We start from the raw sequence: 6,628 nt of genomic DNA, 5'->3' as shown, positions 1-6,628 counted from the left end.
GGGGGGGGATGTGGATGGAAAAGTAACATAACGAAACGTCGATCCCATTACCTGGAGCCTCAACCCAACCTCTTCGTCCCACTAATACACACACACGCACACTTATATACAATGTTCCTTTCAACCCTTAATCCAAGGAGGATTAGAAAACCCCATTGTCATGCTTCGCGGAAACGCAGTCGTTGGGTGTAGTTGTGTCTGTGTGGGAATGGAGAACGGAAGATTGCTCTGAACGGAGAGTGGTATATTCAACTGCGATTACAGACTCGAAGAGATACATACCGTCACGGAGAGGTTTTTTTTTGGAAATTTGATGAAAGATTTTGGTGACAAATTTAGAGAGGTTTGGCGAAAGGTTGCAGGGGGGGGGGGNGCGAAAGGTTGCGGGGGGGGGGTGCGAGGCGAATGGACTTTCAATTTTCGTATGAAATTCGATTATTTGAAGATATTGATTATGGCGTTCAGCGATAGAATATGAAGTTAATGGGATACTTTATTTTTACGTAGGTGTTTAATTTTTTATGTGAAAATTCTTAAGACTGAAAGGAAAATATTTAGAATGTATTTTTAAATTTCTAGTCAACCGCTTCATTTCTTACTGATTGAAACAATTAGAGTGTGTTTTTTTCTCAGCGAAATAAAGAGGCGGTTTGATAAAAATGATCAATTGACAATAAAAAGACTAGACGAATGTTCAAATAATCTACTTGAAAAATATGAACGTAATAGTTCAGTAAATATAAATCAGCGTCTCAAGTTTTAAATTATTAAAACTTTCCTTCATCTCAAACTCGTTATAATTGTAAAAAATTTGGTACGAATTATTCAGTTCTTTTTTTAATGCATAATGCGACCAAATAGTCGAACATGGGATTATCCTTGCCACCTGTATATACACTTGAAGAACCTCATTAAATCTATTAACTAGCCAAAAATAATTCACCCATTATTTATTCAACCTGAAACAGATTCAACTGAAATGAAAATTTATCTTCAAGTGATTCAGAAATAAAGACACTATTTGATAAAAATGATCAATTGCCAATCTAAAAAAAATAGAGAAATGCTTAAATATTCTGCATCAAAAATATAAAGAAAACATTTGATTGAGCATAAATCAGTGTCTCAAGTTTCAAATTATTAAAACGTTGCTTCATCTCAAACTCATTACAATTTACAAAATTTCAGTACGAATTGTTCATTTCTTTTTTTAACGTAGAATACGACCGAATGGTCGAACATGGGATTATCCTTGCCACCTGTATATACACTTGAAGTACCTAATTAAATCTATTTATTAACTACACTGTTAGAAAATTACTCTTGAAATTTCAAGAAAAAAATCTTGAAATTTTTAACAAGCACTCATTCATATGAAACTTTTATGTATTTAGTTATTGAAAAATCAGTTGAATTCTGGAGTATTCAATGGAATTGTAATTTTCAGGTCTACATGATGATGAAAATTATTAAACAATTTGAAACATCAAACAATTTCCCCGAATTTTCAATCCACTGAAATTTCAGTTGGATGTGCCGTTCAATTTCCGCAATGAATTTGAAAATTCTAGATGTCATTGAAATATCAATGACAATTTCCTCAATTCTGATTTTGACCAATCAGAGTGCTGTATTCGGAGTCACGTGACGCGTTTCACACTGATAATTTCCCCGGCTGCAGGGAAATTATCAGACTGATAATTTCCCTGTAGCCTGTCAATTGTTTTCTACGAATTTGAAAGATATTCCTCACATTTCGGTGAAATGTGTCCCGTAACCCCGAACACTGCACCCGGATCGGCCAAAATCAGAATTGAAGAAATTGTCCTCCGAATACCCCTCGACCTTCAAAATTCATCGGATATTTCCCTCAAGTTTTCCTGCATATCAACGATCGGGATCAGTTTGCAGTAAAATCCCTCGCGCTACGCGCTCGGGATTTTAATCTGCATCTGCAATTGATCCCTCTCGTTGCTATGCAACAAAACATTCGGGAAATATCCGATAATTTTGAAGTCCTTGGAGTATTATAGCTGATAATCCTCCATGAAAACCCCGAACCATCCTGAATTTTCAACCTGAACGAGAGATTTCAGGAAGGTTTTGATCTCAAATTGTTTTCAAATTGACACAATTGAGAATTCAAGTGCAAGTATTACTCAATTTTCAAAAAATTTCTATCAGTGTAGTCAAAAAGATATCGTCCACTACTCATTGAACCAAAACAAATTCCCGAAACATCGACACGTTCCGTTCCCACATATTCCTGCATTTCGAGTCCAGAGAAATGGGAAGTACCTCTTTGTCTCATTCTTATTGTCCGCGTGGGTGAAGACGTGAGAGGAGAGCCATAGCAACGGTGCATACATGCAGAAATGTCGGGTATATAATAGGAAAACAGAACAAGGAGTGAGAGAGAGAGAGAGAGAGATGGGGCCCAAGGAAAGAAGAGTGTGAATGTCGGTGTGAGTGTTGGGTGAAGCTGTCGGTTGCGCTTGGTCGGCTGTGGTTATGTGGAGCGCTGCCGCCACCGTCGCCACAGCCGGTTTGCGTGTACATTCGTGTACGTTTGGGTGGGAGATACGTGTCCTCGCCCCAGTACTCCATGCTTACCGACGCGAACCAGGGAAAGAGGTAGCATTAGGAGTGGAAGTAAAGAACCATGTGCGCGCGCAAGTGAAACTGAAGAGAGAAATAGCGGCTATTGATACAGGTTGGAGAAGGACGGGCGGATTAAAATAGGGGGGTGGGATGGGAGGGAGAGAGGTGGCTCGGATAAGATAGAGAGAATGAGAATCCACTCGCAATGGGATAAACCGAGAGTGGCGTGAGGGAGAGAGAGACTCTGGAAACCAGTCGGTGTGGTTTGTGCGGCTAACCGCACCGATGCTCTCAACCCACGGCGACTTTCCAAGACCATATACACCCGGTGAACACGACTTCCGTTTCTTCACGAATACTATGGCATACTTTTTTAATCGAAGGAGATGAATATCTGATAAATTTAAATGCAATGTTTATTAGTCATTCTGATGAGTTTTCGGGCTTCGAAATGTCGGTCTGCGACGGGAAATGTTGGATTCATCACGGGTTATTATGATTAACAAATTAGATGAGACGAGTTATCGTTGTGCACATATGCACGGAGAGAAATTTTTGATAAAAATTATCCTACCGTTCTATCAAAGTGTAGCATGAGTCATCGTTTCCTCATTTCTATCCCGAAATTTAGGAACAATTAATATGTGATGATAAAATTTTATTCTGCGTTGGAGAAATTTTATTCTGACGCATAATAAATTTTATCTTCTAGTCCGATAATTTTTATGGAGATAATAACGAAAGTTCTGGAACGGTTGGTAAATTTTACCCTAGCGGTACAGTTATTTTTACTCTACCGGCACGGTAATTTTTATTTTTATCAGGATAAAATTTCTCTAACGTGGAATTAAATTTGGTCATCATATATTAATTTGTACTAAATTTCGGGAATAGAAATGAGAAAACGATGACTCATGATACGCTTTTATAGAACGGTAGGATAATTTTTATCAAAAATTTCTCTTCGTGTGGAAATTTTACGGAACTGTCACGTAACTTTTACCTAAAATCACGGAATTTTTCCAGAGCGTTCCGTAATTTTTACTGAACATTTCTCTCCGTGTGCAATATTAGTCACATTATTAACTCGATATACTCACGGAGTTGAGATTCGGAATTGATCTCATTTTCCGATACCTGATACCACTGGTTTTGTACTTCGGCCACGGCGACTTCCGTTTCTGCACAAATGCTATCGCATACTTTTTCAGTCGAATAAGCTGAATTATCTGATGAATTTAAATCAGTAGCGAAGTGGTAAAGCGGTTTACGTCGATTTTGACTATTGGCCAGTTTTTAGTGAATATGTCGGAACTTAAGGGAGATAGATAACATTTTATCAAAACCTTTTTTGTAGCGCTCAATTTTCTCTACAAAAAAAGTTATTACGAAAATTTCATTATCTCCTTTAGATTCGGAGATATTCATCAAAAACTCAACTGAGAGATAAGTCGACTTAAACCGCTTTACCACTTCGCTACTGAAATGCAATGTTTATTATTCATTCCGACGAGTTTTCGTGTTTTAACATGTCAGTTTGCGACGTGGAACATTGTACTCATCACGGGTTATCGAGATATGCGTTGTTAAGAATTTTCGTCTGAATTTTCCACGTCAAATTCCGGAAATTTTTATCGTGTTTAATCTCCACTAAAATTTGAGGAAATTTCTTCACTGAAAAATCAAATATTCCATTGATTCTCCGTTTGAGTGATCCAAAATCAATAAAATGCTCGATTTTTCAGTTCAACCATTCCGTGACTAGACTAGACTAAATTCCATTCCAATTAGACTAGATAAAAACTGTCCTGTTATAATTAACGAGTTTCTTGTCAAATGTTTCATAAAAATTTGAAGTGTATTGTTAATAGCTCTAAGCTACCACATCTGTAAATAGTTCACATGGTCACACGTTTATAACCAGAAATATGTATGCAAATTGAACTGCAATTATTCAGAAATGCCTGAATAAAAAAAATTCAGGGATAACTTGAAATCCCGCGCCATTGTCAGAATATTCATGTGAAATTCCATTGAAAATTCAGTCAAGTTGCGGAATTTCCGCCTCATTCCCCCGAAAACTCGCGGATTTCCCTGAATTCTCCCTAAAACTCGAAATTTCATAACCATTTCTCCCTTAAATCGAATTCAATGTCACTCCCACGAGAATTCCTACCACATTTTCCATAAAATTTAGAAAAATTCCCCACACTACGCAATATTAGCCTCATTAACGCGATACACTCACGAGTCTCTAACAGTTGCAGTTGAGATTCGGAATTGATCTCGTTTTCCGATACCCGATACCGTTGCTTTTGTCCTTCGGTCTAACCTAGATCGAATTTCCCGACGAAACTAGAAGTAGAGACAGGTTGGGCTGGAATTCATATGCCACGGTAACCACTGGGGTTGGCAACACAAACAATTCCCAGGGGTAATATCACAGTGCAGCATGTAGATTCCCAAGATTGACATTTCAACTTTTTCCTCTCAAATTTCTCACTCCCCAAACTGGCGACTAAATGAAAAATAAACGAACCAGTGATTTACGTCCTCACATTAACCGAAAAAAGCTCTCACCGAAAGTCCCTCGCGATGTTGAAACAAGATTCCTCCGAATTTTCTATCAGTTGTATCACACTTCAACCCTTTTTTTCTCCCGCCTTCGCACACCCACCAAATTATGTTCGAGGTTAATACCGGTAGTATCTTTGCCGCCTCTATGTTGCACGTTCGAGGGAATTAACACGACGTACGATTTATGAGTCCTCCCGTAACATTCGTGGCATGTACATACGTATACATGCGACCGGTTATTCTCCTGTTCTTTTTCCAGAATGAATTAATTAATGTTGTTCTCGGGGTAAAAAAAGGCGAAACCATTGAAAAACTTGTTAATCCACTTTTTTTTTTCATTCACTCCGAAACTCCTTCGAATGACGAATGAATATTAAAGCAGATGAGAAAAAAAAGGTATGTGGAGATACGATTTGAGGCTTTTTTCCCCGGGGTCACAACATGGGGTGACAAATTGAGATGATCCAAATTCTCTACGGCTTTTCTGGTAAATGTGTCCCCTCGGTCTCTCTCGCTCGCACCTCTGTTCCCCCTTGAGTAGAACGTTCCCAGGGAGCAACACCAACAGCACAAGTGAGAGAGACGAGGGGTCGTATAGTTTGGGATTGGGTCGAGCGTCACGGTGCCCTTGGGGACTACTGTGGAGCGCTAATGGAATTACTCGCCCCTAGAAGTTTTTAACGGTCGATTTGCCCGGCACTCTCACTGTCTCACTCCCGGCACCCGCAGTCGCCCCCAGTGTAGTTACCCCTTACCCCAACTCCTCGTGGGTTGTCTCTCGCTACATTCGATGTTTCGTCACGCCGGGGGGTCAAAACTGCCCGCAGATGTCGGCCATAAACCTCTGTCTGTTTTTTTCTGTCCCCTCCTCGGTCTCTCTTTGTCTTGCTTTCTCCTATTGTGCCATCCTTGGAATAACACGCCCTTAAATAAATCCATCCATGCTGGAACGAAATCACCCCTGCAGTTGAGATTGGGTACGTGATGGGTAGTCAGCCCTGGCTTTTTTTTTACTCGCCCCTTACCCCCGCGGTGCCTTTTTATAACTGTTTTCTTTGGGACGGGGTTGGGAGACACGTGTGCACGGAAATTGTAGACTTGAAATTGTATACACGTTCGCAAACGGGGAGAGCGAGGCAGTTTTATTTGCCGAGGTGTCTTTGGAGAATTATTAGGAGTGCGGTTTTCGGTTTTTATTGCACTTGAATCGGGGATTTTCATTTGCGTTGGGAAAACTAGGGTCTCACATCGAGGCATTGAGGTGTGTATTCTGGACATCCTTCAAAGCTATGATGGCTCATTTGTTTTTACTAATAGACTGTTCGAAAAAAATTGAAATTTCAGGGACGGTCGACGGTGGGTTTGAGGAGAGTCGCAATGAATGGGGTGTAAGGGGAAATAATTATGAAGTTGCAGATTTCACTGAAATTTGAATTAAATTCCACATTTC

The sequence above is a fragment of the Diachasma alloeum genome, unplaced genomic scaffold (genome assembly GCF_001412515.2).
Source record: "Diachasma alloeum isolate Michigan unplaced genomic scaffold, Dall2.0 Dall_scaffold_00271, whole genome shotgun sequence".
Classification (NCBI taxonomy): Eukaryota; Metazoa; Arthropoda; class Insecta; order Hymenoptera; family Braconidae; genus Diachasma; species Diachasma alloeum.
The sequence above is the reverse complement of the archived record's forward strand: the minus strand, read 5'-3'. Positions refer to the sequence as shown.